The sequence below is a fragment of the Acomys minous genome (assembly GCF_964271855.1).
Source record: "Acomys minous genome assembly, chromosome: 2".
Taxonomy (NCBI): domain Eukaryota; kingdom Metazoa; phylum Chordata; class Mammalia; order Rodentia; family Muridae; genus Acomys; species Acomys minous.
In genome coordinates, this window is record NC_140484.1 from 43,718,795 (window position 1) to 43,732,423 (window position 13,629).

General features: G+C 45.0%; 2 long non-coding RNA genes across 4 annotated transcripts in view; one reads left to right on the forward strand and one right to left on the reverse strand.

Annotated features, from left to right (window-relative positions):
- Window positions 1–1,008: 1,008 nt before the first annotated feature.
- LOC311589909 lies at window positions 1,009–3,032 on the reverse strand. The gene is made up of 3 exons (XR_014776689.1): window positions 2,841–3,032; window positions 2,480–2,602; window positions 1,009–1,761 (listed from the first exon to the last, which is right to left on the reverse strand). It is a non-coding gene; the product is annotated as an uncharacterized lncRNA (long non-coding RNA).
- A 4,904-nt stretch (window positions 3,033–7,936) lies between these two features.
- LOC311587523 overlaps window positions 7,937–13,629 on the forward strand; it is a 237,511-nt gene continuing 231,818 nt past the window's right edge. For all 3 annotated transcript variants that reach the window (XR_014775891.1, XR_014775892.1, XR_014775893.1), the window contains exons 1-2: window positions 7,937–8,126; window positions 9,545–9,645. This is a non-coding gene — a long non-coding RNA (uncharacterized lncRNA). The remainder of the gene's footprint in view (window positions 8,127–9,544; window positions 9,646–13,629) is intronic.

The following is a 13,629-nucleotide window of genomic DNA, read 5'->3' on the forward strand; positions in this document are numbered from 1 at the left end:
AGGACAATACATCAAACCCCTACTCTGATCTACTCAATGGACAGGACATTCTCCACAGCTATATGGAGAGCATAGGCTGACTTAGACATGAACTCTGGTGCCCCATATTTGGCCACCTCCTCTTGGTGGGGAGGCCTGATGGCACTCAAAGAAAGAATGAGCAGGCTACCAAGATGAGACTTGGTAGCCTATGACCATATAGTCGGGGAGGAGATCACCCTGGTCATAGGGGGAGGGGAACAAGGTGAAAGCAGGAGGGAGAGAGGAATGGGAGGATATAAGTGATGGGATAACAATTGAGTTGTAATCTGAATAAATTATGTATAATCTGCCTGAGGTGGCAGACTGGTTCAATTTATTCGGAGTGGGGAAGGGCATTTATTCCCCAGAGGGTCAGGGTCTCTGGAGCAAGGTTTGTGTGGTCATGTACCATTGGCAAGGACAGGGTTGTTAGAAGATGGTTCATCTGCATACTCAGGGGCTGTAGGGGTGGAGGTGGGTTGGGGGTTGACCTTACAAGGTCCAACAAAGAACGCCACCTGATAACTGTCAGGGTAATGACTTCTTACTTGGGTTGATGGTGAAGGGGGCGCTGCCTTCGTGATGCCAGGTTGGGAGTGGGGAGGTAGCCAACTCCTTCAGTCCTCACGTTTCGAGGTATTTGGGATTGAAGCTTCCTCAGCCTTTCCACCTTAACCCTGGAGCGTTACAGCCTGGCATTTCCCTACTCCCTAGACTGGTATGCCCAGCCAGCCAGGGAGAACTGGCTATCAGCTCTCATAACACAGGCCACTGAGTGGTTTAGAGCCACCACTGAGCAAAGGGGGAAAAAAAGTGGAAGAAAAATAAAGTTCCTAAGTCCTGAAAAAAATGCATTATATGAAATTCTTAAGGAAGCAATAAAACATTATTTAAAAGAAATTAAAAAACAACAATAACAAGAACAAAACAACAACAATTTCTGGTCAAGAAAATAGGATGTCTGGCCTGACATTCCAACTGGGTAGATGTTTATTTGGACAAAGGACAACCATTAGGACAGTGGGCTCACCGTAAGCGTGCTAAAGAGATAAGCAGAATAATTCGTCCTTCACTGAGGACTTCTCCTTCCCAGAGTCTCTGCTCCCAGTGTTGTCACTGGGGCTGCAGCCCATGCTACCCCGTTTTCTTTATCATGCTAGAAAGCAGAACTTCTCCTATTCTTCTATCTGGCTTTTTTCTCCCCCTAAACATGCATTCCTTAATGTGTTGGATTTCCCCAACATTTTGTGTTTTCTTACTTTTCTAAGTGTCTCCCTTCTCACCAAGTGTCTGACCTGCATGCCAGCTTGAATGGGGTGTCCTTTGTTCCTTCTCCCCCATGTTCCTTCTCTGGAGCTACTGAGGCTCACAGCTTACCTGTCCTGCTTAGTTTTTGTTTTCTCTTTCAAACACTAATAAAATTGTCCTTGGGCATCCATTTCAGTCCCTTCTTAATTTCTGCTATTAACGAGTTTAAGAGTCCTGGAGGCGATCCTGATTTCCCTTTGTTATCTGGGTATTGTGATTGCATTCCCACACCTCACTCTATTCCAAAAGAAAACTGAAGTAAACCATTAACAGCAGTATGCATTTCTTCACTTCCCTTAGTGCCTTTGTTGTTAAAAAGCCAGCTAGTGTGACTGTCTCCTTCTTCCCAGCTTCTTGGAGTAAGCCAGACAAGATGTGGAGCTTATGTTTCTCTTTCTAGTATGCCAGTGATGTGAATTCTGGAGTCAGGGCCTGTGGGGAAGAAGCAGTTATGTGATTCTGTGATTCTGTTAAAGGCAGGAACGCTGCAGACATGCTTCTCAGGCTGGGTATGTGAAAGGCCTGGGTAGCGCTCCTTTTTAGGGAGAGCATTTGGCTTTGACAATCAGGCTGGAGCCTGCTTCTACATTTTCAACAAACTCGAGGGTCAAGTGGGCCCTGCTGGTCCCGTGGATCTCACGTTAAGTGGCATCAGTTATTGGACTAGACAGCCAATCCAAACAACAAAGGCTAAGACAGGTAAACAGCACATCTGCTTTTGTAATTTTATTTGTGTTGTTGTTATTGTTTGATTCTCTCTTTAAAATACATTTTATGAATTTATTCATATTACATCTCAATTATTATCCCATCCCTTGTATCCTCCCATTCCTCCCTCCCTCCCATTTTCTCCTATTGTTTGATTCTTTATCCTTTGCAGTCATTACTGGGATGAGTGATTTTTTTTTTCAACCTGCCTCAAATAACTGTTAGCTATAAGATTTGTATTTTTCCTGTTGAATACTCTGATGACTCTAGAAAGGAAATAAGAGTAAGACAGGCTGGTTTAGGAACGTTTTCTTTCCCTCTAATACTTTTATGATTGGAAGTAAATTTAGGAAGTGTAGCCCAGCCTCATGGACTATATGAGGCCTCGGTCACAGGCATGGGTAGCCAGCACCCAAAGCTAGAAGCATCAAGTTAGCTTTACCTTTACCCCTCTCCCATTTAAAGGCCTTGTCTGAGGCTCCCAATTTGCACGTGTTTTGAAAAAGTTCTGGTTTTCCTGCCCGCAAGTGATTATTCGTCTCATCTTCATGGCGATGTTCATTTCCTAGAGAAGATTATGCGAGTGGGGAGGATTCATAATTGCAGGTAAATAATAAATAAACCAATAAACAAACTGCTGCCACCCCAGTCACCTTCCTCCATCCCAGCCTGTACACTAGTGCATGCCCAGAGAACAAAAGAGGCTTGGTAGAGCCCCCAGGCAGGAGCCCTGTCTCATCTCTTTGACCCCCATAGGCAAGCAGTCCTGCTTGGTAAGGCTCTGCCTTTCTTCCACCTCCTACCTCGAGCTGTCAGCCTGATGCCCTCTTAAAAGTTCATAAGGACCGGAGGTAAAAGATCTTCCTGATTAAGCACTGAATGATCAAAGAAGGGGGTGGGGGGAGAAAGAGAGAGAGAGAGAGAGAGAGAGAAAGAGAGAGAGAGAGAGAGAGAGAGAGAGAGAGAGAGAGAGAGAGGTGAGAAAGGGAGGAAGAAAGCTCAGGCCAATTATTTTTCTACAGAATACTGTATGTGACAACAGCAGCAGCCCCCAAAGGCCAGCATGTAACAACAGAGCCTAATTAGAATGATTTCGGTGTAATCATTAACTTGCATCTAACACCTACGAGAGGATTTCTGTTTAAACTAAAACATGACCTGCATGGTGGAGAGGCCTTGTAAACTGTCTCTGAAATAAAATATGTGACAGGAAAGGTCAGAGCAGCTCTCATTTGAATTTCAAGTAGGGAGCTGGCTCCAAGGTGGCCAGTGCAGCAAGCCAGAGGACTGTGTTTCCCAGGCCTTCCTGCCAGCAGAAGCATTGGAAAAAAAAATCCTCCAGGACTAATTAATAGGATTGCAAAACAAGAATTTTCCATCTCCTGTCTCTGCCCACTTTCCATTTTTGTCTTCCAACCAGGGCAGGAAGCAAGAATCTGAAACGGTGTCTAAGGGAAGGAGGTGATTTCCTGTGTTGTTGCTATGAGACGGAAGGTCACTGTGGAGGGGCCTGATCCAGACACCTGCCTGCCTTCCCTGGGCCAGGCCAAGGCGGCTCTGGCCTTCCTAGCATGTCTTCCTGTCAGCCGAGCAGGGGAGGCCTGGCTAATAAACTCTCTGCCCAGCAAGAATGATGCTAAGGCTCTGCTTTCCACTGGGCTTCGTAAAAGCAGCTATCAAACCAGCAAGATGCAGCTTGATTTGCAGGTCTCCAGTGAAATTTAGGAAGGCGGACTGTAAAACGTTCTGGGAGAAGGAAGCATGAAAACGTTTTTAGAGAAAGCATTTAAAAAGTCGGAGACAGACATAATAATAAAAAAAAAAGTTGGCAGGAAGGGTTTTATTTATTCATTTTGAAACATTGCAAGGAGCGCTGTTAACAGTATTTATCTGCGCCTCTCTCTCTCTCTCTCTCTCTCTCTCTCTTTCCCCCCTCCCCTCACTTTTCTCCTCCACTGCTTCTTCCTTTTCCCTTCTCCTCCTCCTCCTCCTCCTCCTCCTTCTTCTCTATCTTCTCCTTCTTGCGGCCACAAAGCCAGAGTTGAATTCATTTCCTTTTTCCTCTTGTGACCTTTAAAAGCATTGTATATGTGCATATCTTTTTTGCACTTCAGTGAATTTCTAAAGCTGTAACATTTAGTGCATAAGCCTGACTTGGCTAACCCTCCTCAGTCCTCTATTCCTTCCCCATACCTTCCTTCCTCCTCCTCCTCCTCCTCCTTCGGAAGCACAGGGCTGTTCTTTGCCATGCATACTAATCTTTTAGTTAGTAACACTTTATTTGTGTTTTATCCTTTAAATCCTTTCCTTTTCTTTGTTTATTTTAAACAATCAACTAAGAGGAGACTTAAAGAGTATACTAGACATCAGTGAAAGAAAAAAGAGGCCTGGCAAAGCCCTCCAATACCGGGGAGGTCCTTGTTACCTTCAGTCCAGTCCAAGTCTGTGTGTGTGGGGGGGGATCACCTCAGAGGAGCATGGGGACACTTGTTAAAGGAGAGACTCAGTTTCTCTGGGCAACCTCAGCCAGGAGGGTAACTGATCTTAGTTATGCATTCATCAAGCAGCCTGAGCTTGTCCTTGGGATGGTCAGTAAAGAGATGGGGCCACTTAAAAGGGAATTCTTGTTTACCCAACTCATGAGAATTCTTGCTCCATCAGGCCTGCCTGGGACCTACCAAAGAGAGACTTACAATAACCTAAAAGTATAGTTAAGAAGGGAGGGCTGAAACAGAGGTTGTTATAGGACAACATAGCAGTTGTAGCTATGTACAAAAGACTTGCACAAGTGTGCAAACGCGTGAGAGCTGGATGGGGACTGGATGGGTCAGCAGGAGTAAGAAGGGCATTGGCAATGGTAAGGGAGGGTGAAATATGATCACAATGCATCATATGTATGTATAACAATGCCAAAAATAAAAAGGAACAGAAGGCTCTCTGCTGGGACTTGTTTTTCACTAAGTCCACAGCCAGGTGCTCTCATGTCACAGCTTTGACACACTAGTGATCAGAATCATGTGGCTCTGGACCCACGTGCACTAAAGACCCCGGTGTGAATTTCCAAGCAGATCTCCTCAGTTCTTTAAGAAATGGACATAGGATGTTGCTGATAGCCAGGGGAAGAGAGATTCCAAAATGGCCAAATCCAGGCTAAGCACTTCAGTTGTTTTTGATTTTCAGCTTCAGATGCCAGATGCATCCCTGCACTTGGAATGGGCAGACCAAGTTCAAAGCCCGACTTTGCAGATCTCTGTGCTGGCTGACATAATTAACGATTGCTTGCACGGACTTTCTCAGGCTCCAAGTGGAAAAACATCTTTTCTATTGTTCTCTGAACACCACCTTCAGCCTGTATGTGTCTCATCTTAGGCCTCATTAAGTTGGCTTTTGGAAAGCCTTGCTTCTTAAAGAGCCAATGACCTAAAAGCCTCTGGTGGACTGAGAAGTACTGCATAGGAAAGCTGATTTGACTGCTGACTTAATTTCTGAGCAGCAGACCCACACACCAAACCTGCTGTTACTGACCACTTCTATACTGCAGGAGAACCTGCCTGAACGTGGATCTTCCATCCCCAAAGTTCCCCCTTTCCCATCCTATAAAGCCCTAAGACCCCTTATTTTGGCTGAGAGACTGAGGCCCTTTGGGGTTCTGATTCAAGAGAATTCTGCTTCTGGAGTTGCCTGTCAGCTTTCTTTCATTTTCATTTTCACAGTAGCCTCTACCAATCCCCATCCAAACCTCCTAGAGATGATTTTCAGTTGTTGATCTTTAGAAAAAAAAAACCTGGTCAGAAATCATTTTGATAATGAAAGCTCACTTGAGGGTACTGAAGACTTCCTAGCAAAGTCCATCATCCATCATGAGACGATTTTCTTTCTTAAAAAAATCCACTCTCTCCATCCCTACTAGCTCTTAGGTCATTCCCTTGAATGGGAAACAGACACACTTTGCCCAATGCCTGCTTTCTTGGTTTTTGTCCTCTGTATGGGTTCTCTGGGGCTGAGGCAAGGGGGCCAAGGGTAGAAGAAAAGGAGTAAGTCTTGAGTTAGTTGGTTCTACTTGTGGTTTTCCTTTGGCTGCCATGCACAGCTCACTGGTCCTTTATGCCTAATCCATGAATACCCCCTGTAGCAAGAGATACCCACATGCTGATCTCTCAAGTCCAGTTTTAAATTTTGCCTAGGGTAGTTTGCACTATAGTCTCTCAGTGCTGGAGTCTCCTTGCCTGACAAAAATCCCTCTTGGGTTCCCATCAGTCAAGACAAATAACAAATCTCCTTAGCAACCTGCACTGGGCAGGTGGGCAGGTCCTATATATCCCTGCATGGTCCTGTTCTGGGAGGATGGCCAGAAACTCTGCTGCTTTAAGAAGTCACTTAGGGGCTGGGGAGATGCCTCAGTTGGTTAAAAAAACAAACAAACAAAAAAAACTCATCATTTGAGTGTGAGGATCTAAGTTTGGACTCCCCAGCAGCTATATAAAAACTAGGCATGGCAGCATGCACCTATAATTTTAATAGCTGGCCAGAAATCGATCCATGAGATCTATGTTTGGTGAGAGACTCTGTCTCAAAAAATAAGATGGTGCCTCATATTTGACCATGTCCCCTGGAGGGGGAGACCTGCTGGCACTCAGAGGAAGAATAGCAGGTTACCAAGAAGAGACTTGATACCCTATGAGCATATACAGGGGGAGGTAATCCCCCTCAGGAACAGTCATAGGGGAGGGGAATAAGGGGAAAATGGGAGGGAGGGAAGAATGGGAGCATACAAGGGATGGGATAACCATTGAGATGTAACAAGAATAAATTAATAAAAAATTAAAAAAAAAATAAGATGGAACTGGGCGTGGTGGCATACACCTGTAATCCCAGCATCTGTGAAACAGAGGGGGCAGGTGGATCTCTGTGAAGTCAAGGCCAGCCTGGTCTACAAAGCAAGTCTAGGACAGCTAAGGCTACACAGAGAAACCCTGTCTTGAAAAACAGACACAAACAACACAACAACAACAACAATAATAGAATGATAGAGAAGCCATTGAGAAAGACACCTTGCACTGATTCCTGGCCTACATGTGTGTATGCATCCCCACATATGTATACCAATACACATAGACACATACATACAGAGACAAGACACATAGACACACACACACACACACACACACACACACACACACACACACAGCTTTTGAATTTCCAGCTTTTAGGTAGCAATCCCATGCATAGGTCTAAAAAGGACAAATCTGCACGTTTCTCCTGCATCCTCAAGCCACGTGACCCACTTACCCAATTGCATCTGGGTGACCTGATGAGGAATGTCTTTGACTTGGCAAGCCTCTAGTCAAAGATTGAAACCTTAATGTCCCCGAGCCCTGCCACCTGTAAAATCCCCAGTTGCATAGAGGACCCTCTCAACTTCTCCTCCTCAGAGAGCTGGACCACGGGACTCATGTGAATGAGTAAGACAGAGGGGTCCAAGCAGGGGTATGGATGGAACCATTTGGCAAGGCCTATAGCTATGGCCTAACAAATCCCCTTGGGGATATAGAGGTGACATGACCTCCTGTCCTCAGCTTCAGCAACCTTTGGGGAAAAAAATAGAGCATGTATATAATAATCTCACAATAGAAACACGACAAGTAACAAAAAGTTCTTTGTTAAAGTTGCTGCGCAGGTGAATCAGGAGGATGACCGTGGAGGGAAAAGCTCCCTGTTCCCTTTGTCTCCCTCCTTCCCCTGTTATTTATTTTGCTTACATTTTCCCTCCTGTTTCTCCTCTGTCCCAGGGGTTCTAGGATGAGGGAAGATCTGATGGAGGCAGACGGGAATCAGACGTTTCTTAAAAGGAACAGTAATGGAAGAGGATGGCCCATTTTGTTTCTGCAGAAGGTGGAGCCACAGGAGGGAGACCTGGAGCATTCCCAGCCTCTTGGATGCAATAGCTCAGTCTGCTGCTGGGGGCTGCCCTGCGCTCCCTGGGTGTGCACTGTCAGTGCATTTTCTGGTACACTGGGGATTGCCCTGCCAGGCCCATCCCTACAGGAACGGGCTGCTAAATGACTGCAATCGAAGTACTTGGTTCTTCAGTGAGCTTTCAGTTTATAGCTTGTGAGGGATGGGGAAGTCCTGGGAGCGGAGCCTGCACCTCCTCTGCCTGCCTGCAGTGCTCTTTGTGATAAATGATAGTTTGGGGGGTAATATCTGCTGTGATGGATCACAGAGGAGCATGAAAATTCATAAGGAAATGTTAGGTTGTATTTTATGAAACTCTGTCTCTGTGAATGTGTGTGTGTGTGTATATGTGTGTATGCCTGTGCAGAGAGAGAGAGAGAGAGAGAGAGAGAGAGAGAGAGAGAGAGAGAGAGAGAGAGAGAGAGATGGGGGCAGGGGGAATGCTAGCTACTGACTTCATAGAGCTGTGCCATTTTGACAGTTTTAGTGTTTTCTATCTGTTCCATTGTACATGCACAAATCAGAGTGAGGCAGATGCTTGTCCTCTGATGCGTGGATCACTTGCCAATAGATCCTCTTGCTGCCATTGACTCTTTGTTTCTTATCTTCTTGGTGTAGCTTAGGCTGTTTAAAGGAAAAAATCTGTGTGTTTGGCTCGAGCACTCTCTCCCTTCATCTACTACAGTCTTGGCCATATCTAGGAGTTAAACTGGATACAACCTCCAGGGGAGTAGTTTTAGCCTCAGAACCTTCAAGAATAGACATGAGAGTGAAGGAAAAGAACAATAAGTTTCAAGTTTGTTCCTCTAAGAGAACAAGTTATTAGTGGGTTATGGAAGTATGGCAAAATTAAAAAAAATTTTTCCTTGTCCAAATTGAATTCCATCAAATTCTTTTTTTAAAAAAAGCTCTTATATTATTCTACATGGTATAGTAATATTTTATTTGTCCAAACATCTTGGCAGCTTATCCTCTTCTGTTTAAAGCAGGGGAGGGAGGAGGGGAAAAATCCAGCAGATGTGATGTAACATTCACCCCAGGTCTGCATCAGTCCCTTCTGTGATACGGCAGATTGGACAGAAGGCCTGGCACCCTGCCACAGAAAGGCTCTGAGGTTGTCCCCGTCATGAGATGCTAAGATCCATGCAGTTCTGGGCTTGTGAGTGTGGGCCACTGGTCCTTCTAGTCAGGCTTGTGGAGAAGAGGAGGGTCTAACCTAGAAGGGCTTGTTAGCACTGGTTGGAGCATGACTCTCCACGTCGGAGCAATCTTGAGGCAACAGCTTGTGTCTTCATCTTAGATGAATCTTGTCTGTGCCTCCAAGAGCGCTCTCAGCATCTTCAACCAATTGCAGGGGCCGGCTTCCAGGACCAGCTGCCCTGAGTTTCCTGCTGGCCAAGCAGGCATGGGATAAAGGACCTGGCTAATGGCTGAGCACTAGGCAGACTTTCCTGCAGCGCTTGTCGATGCTCTTTAGGCAGCCTATTAGCACAACACTGTCATAAGAAAAGGAGAAAGTGATACTTGCCAATCTCTTGTTTTTATTTCAAAGGTAAGATTTCAACACTTACTGACATCTCGGAGGTGCATGGGACTCACTGGTGTCTGTGAAGAAGCTCCTGTCAGGGAGACTGCTGCTCTCTGAGGCAGAAGGTAAACCTTTGAGCCGCTACTTTGGCTTTCCCTTTTCTCAGCCCCCTTGACACCAGGCAGGGTTCTGTGTGGAAGCAAAGGTGGGAAAATGCCCCCCGCCTCCCACTTAAGCAGAACACCCAGTTTTCTGTTTCCTGCTGGGCTGTGGGAGCACAGTGTCGGAACTGATGCTGATGACAGCTTGCCAGAATGTTTTGGAGAGTTTGATAGACAGAAACGGGCGGGGGGGGGGGGGAATGGGAAGAACTTGAGAGATCTGTCATTTCTTAAAGAGTGCTTGGGCTGTTAGGAATCTGTAGATACTTTTTGCACGAATGGAGGCCAGTTGAGAGCTAACAATGATCAGGATGGTGTTCTGGCTACTTTGTCAAGTTGACACATGCTAGTGTCATTGGAAAGGTGGGGAATCTCAGTTGAGAAAATACTTCCATAAGATCAAGCTGTAAGTAAGCCTAATTTTTAAAATTAATGATTGGCAAGGGAGAGCCCAGCCCATTGTGGGTGGTGTCATCTCTGGGCTGATGGTCCTTGGTTCTAGAAGAAAGCAGGTTGAGGAAGCCAGAGGGAGCAAGCCAGTAAGCGACACTCCTCCATGACCTCTGCATCTCCTCTTGCCTCCATGGTCTTGCTGTCCTACTGTGCTAAAGTTCCTGTCCTGTCCTGACTTGGTGACGTGGAAGAGTAAGACAAATAAACCCTTTCCTCCCCAAGCTGCTTTGGCTGTGTATGGTGTTTCCTTCACAGCAGTAGTGACCCGGACCAAGCCAGATGGGCACTGCTCACTGAGCACTGAGTGTTCACCCTCACAGATGACTTTTACAAGTACTGCCTTTAGATGCTACAGGACTTTGACAAGGCAAGTTTGTTTATTCCCACTTGATAGATGAGGAAGCTGAGGGTCCATTGCCAAATCTCCACAGTACCCATACAAGACAGATAAACATCCATGTCCCAAGGCTGTCTGTGCTCTGATTTCTGCTGCGTGGAGCTAGGTTGTGGGGCAAAGGAAGAGTACAGGTGGAATTAAGCGTGCCAATCAGATGATCTAAAGAAAGATCATCTTGGGCTATGGTTGAGTTCACCATACTTAGAAGGGCCATTAAAAGCAGAGGTAGGAGGCACGGGGATAGCTGTTGACAAAGTAATGTGCTGTGAGAAAGAATTGACTCGTCATTGACAGCTTCCTGGAGCAAAGGGGTCCATGGATGAAGGAATGTGGGGGGTTTCAAGTGGCAGGAACTGGCAAGGAGACTGTTCCCTTCCTTAGATCCTCCAGAGTGCAGAGCAGCCAGTAGCTTGGTTTTAGTTCACAGTGACCCATGCCAGGTTTGTGGCTTATAAGCTGGACGGTAATACATGTGTGTTGCCATAAGGTAGTAACTTGTAATAATTTGCTATAGCAACAGGGAACTAAAATGGTGCCTCTGTGGGGCTGAGATGGAACTAATACAGAACCCAAAGTCCATCTTCTCTTTCAACTTCTGTAAGTTGCTAGATACGTTAAAAACGGCACCAGACAAAGCCTACTCAGTCTCCTTGGCGAGGCTCCCTCCCCGCTTCCGGCTTTTCTGTTATGCTCAGTTCACAGGCTTCTTCTCCCCTCTGCCTTTCCTTAAATTAACAGATTCTTGCTGTAAAAGAAATTGATTCTTCACTCTAAAGTAGGTCATTATAACAGAGGGTTTAAATCATTCGGTCCCCCACCTGTGAAATATAGACTTCACTTTAATCTTCTGTGCATTACCAGCATTTTGGAAAAAAAAAGGCCCATAATTTGTGAAAAATGGAGTTTGCCCCCCACCATCAGTCACCTGGACAGATGCACGCATTTCTCACCCTCTGGGCCATACCTGGAAGGCAGCAGGAGAGATGCTCTTCATCCACACACAGGGAGCAGGTCTCTATTCTGCGTCTCCACCCAGGAGATCAAGGGTAGAAACTTAACAAAACAGTGGGTCCCAGAAGCCTCTGACTCCTTACTTCCCTCCATTTCTTTCAATATTCAATTCTCCTTTTCAGACCTCTTTAGACTTAAGTAACTTTTCTAATTTTCTAAAACTTTTCTAACACATTTCAAAAAGCCCATGTTTGTTTCATTGGTGAAATATTGGGATAACCAGAATTTGTACTGTGCTCTCATTTTTGTCCCTGGATGCTTGAGGGTGTCTCCCAGATTCATCAGGATCAGTGTTTTTCTTCAGAAGATCACCCCCCAAAGCACGGTGGACCTGTGGTAACGTGAGACTCATCATAAGGCGGACATTGTAAAGAGAATACGGTATTATGGTGAAGTCAGAATCCCCAGAGTCTAGTGGTGTGGATAAAAGCCTTTTGCCATATTTGTTTAACACCATTCCTGTCCTTCTTCATCATCCTCACATACTCTCTGGGTAAAAGGACCATGAGATGGCTTCTGTGAATTCTTTGCTTCTAGCACAAGGTGCCCGATGCACAGCTTCATACATTGGAATTTTGTACGCCTAGCTTCAAATCCTTATTCTGGTACATGCCTTTTTCATGCCCCTTGTCTAATATATTTCATATTTGGTCCATTTGTAAATTGACTTGTGCAAACATACAGTGCTGTGAGAACTAAACAGGATAGTGCACTTAAACCGTCTAGCAAAATCTTACCATTGCCCATAGTAGGTACACAATTACAAAACAGTGGGACGTGGCATTGTACACATCAACTCAGAGCAGCTGTGACTTCCTGAATAACAGCTGCAAAAGACCAAGCCAGTTGACAGTCTACTATGGATGTAAGAAGAACTCACAGTTTTCTTGAATGGATTAAGTTACCATATGTAAATGTGTCCAGACAGAGAACTAGTCTGCATGGAACACTGTTTATAAGCAGCAGTAAATTACCTCGCTTCTTCCCTTCCTCTCTCTTTGTGAATGTTGTATATTGAAGCCAAAAGTTAGGGCCAGCTACCTTTATCATTGCTGCCTACCTTATTTCTGGAGACAGAATCCCTCTGATTGGCTAGTCTGCCTGACCAGTCACTAGACTCTTTCTGTTTTCATAGAACTGGGATTACAAGTGAAGGCCATGACATCTGGCTTCTTACATGGGTTCTTGGAATCGAACTCAGGGCCTTGTGCTCCTGCAGCAGGCATTTTACCCACCGAGCCATCTCCCAGCCAGCTCTGCTTCCTCTCCCATCCATCTCATTTTATTTAGTTTGTTCTCCTTTTCTGATTTTATAAGAATATATGGAAGGGAAAAGTTAGTGGTCCTAAGGATTATTTCAGAATGCTTTTATGTGTTTTAAGATGTAACTTAAGTGAGCAAAGACCCAAAGCTAATTCTCTATCCTCGTATTTTCTTGAGGTCCAAAAGGAAGGGAAGTATAATTTTGAAAATCCGTATCCAGGGCTAATGGAAGTAAGACTTCCTAAGGCAGAAACAGAGTTTTCATCCTGCTGGATGAAACCCAGCGTTTGCAACAAATGGAACTGCTGTGGCTTTGCATGTTAAACAACAACATCTTTGTTTGATAAACCACACATACATATGCTTAGATTTCAAAGCAGCAGCATTGCAATATGGTGTCAGAAATTACAGCCAGCTCTTGATTTCACTGCAAAGAAAAAATTTGCATAACCTAAAATTGCACTTATGTTGGAGACTGAATTGTCAGATAGAATTTAAATTTTTGGTCTCTTCCTCCTTATGTCTCTTATGATAGTCTCCTTTTTTTTTTTTTTAATGCTCTAAGAAGCCCTCTTTGTTAGCAGTGGCATGCTTATGTTCTGACCCCTTTAATCAGGGGGTAGAGTTGGGGATGGATGGAGTGGATCTCCCTTTCTTGTCAACTTTCTTTACCCATCAATAGCGCAGCATGCTTAAAAGTTCAAAACAACGCTAGCTTTGAGTTATACACACACACACACACACACACACACACACACACACACACACAATCTAAAAAATGTCCAAGCAGGTGAAAAATAGTCTCTTTTATATGGTTGGCTCAC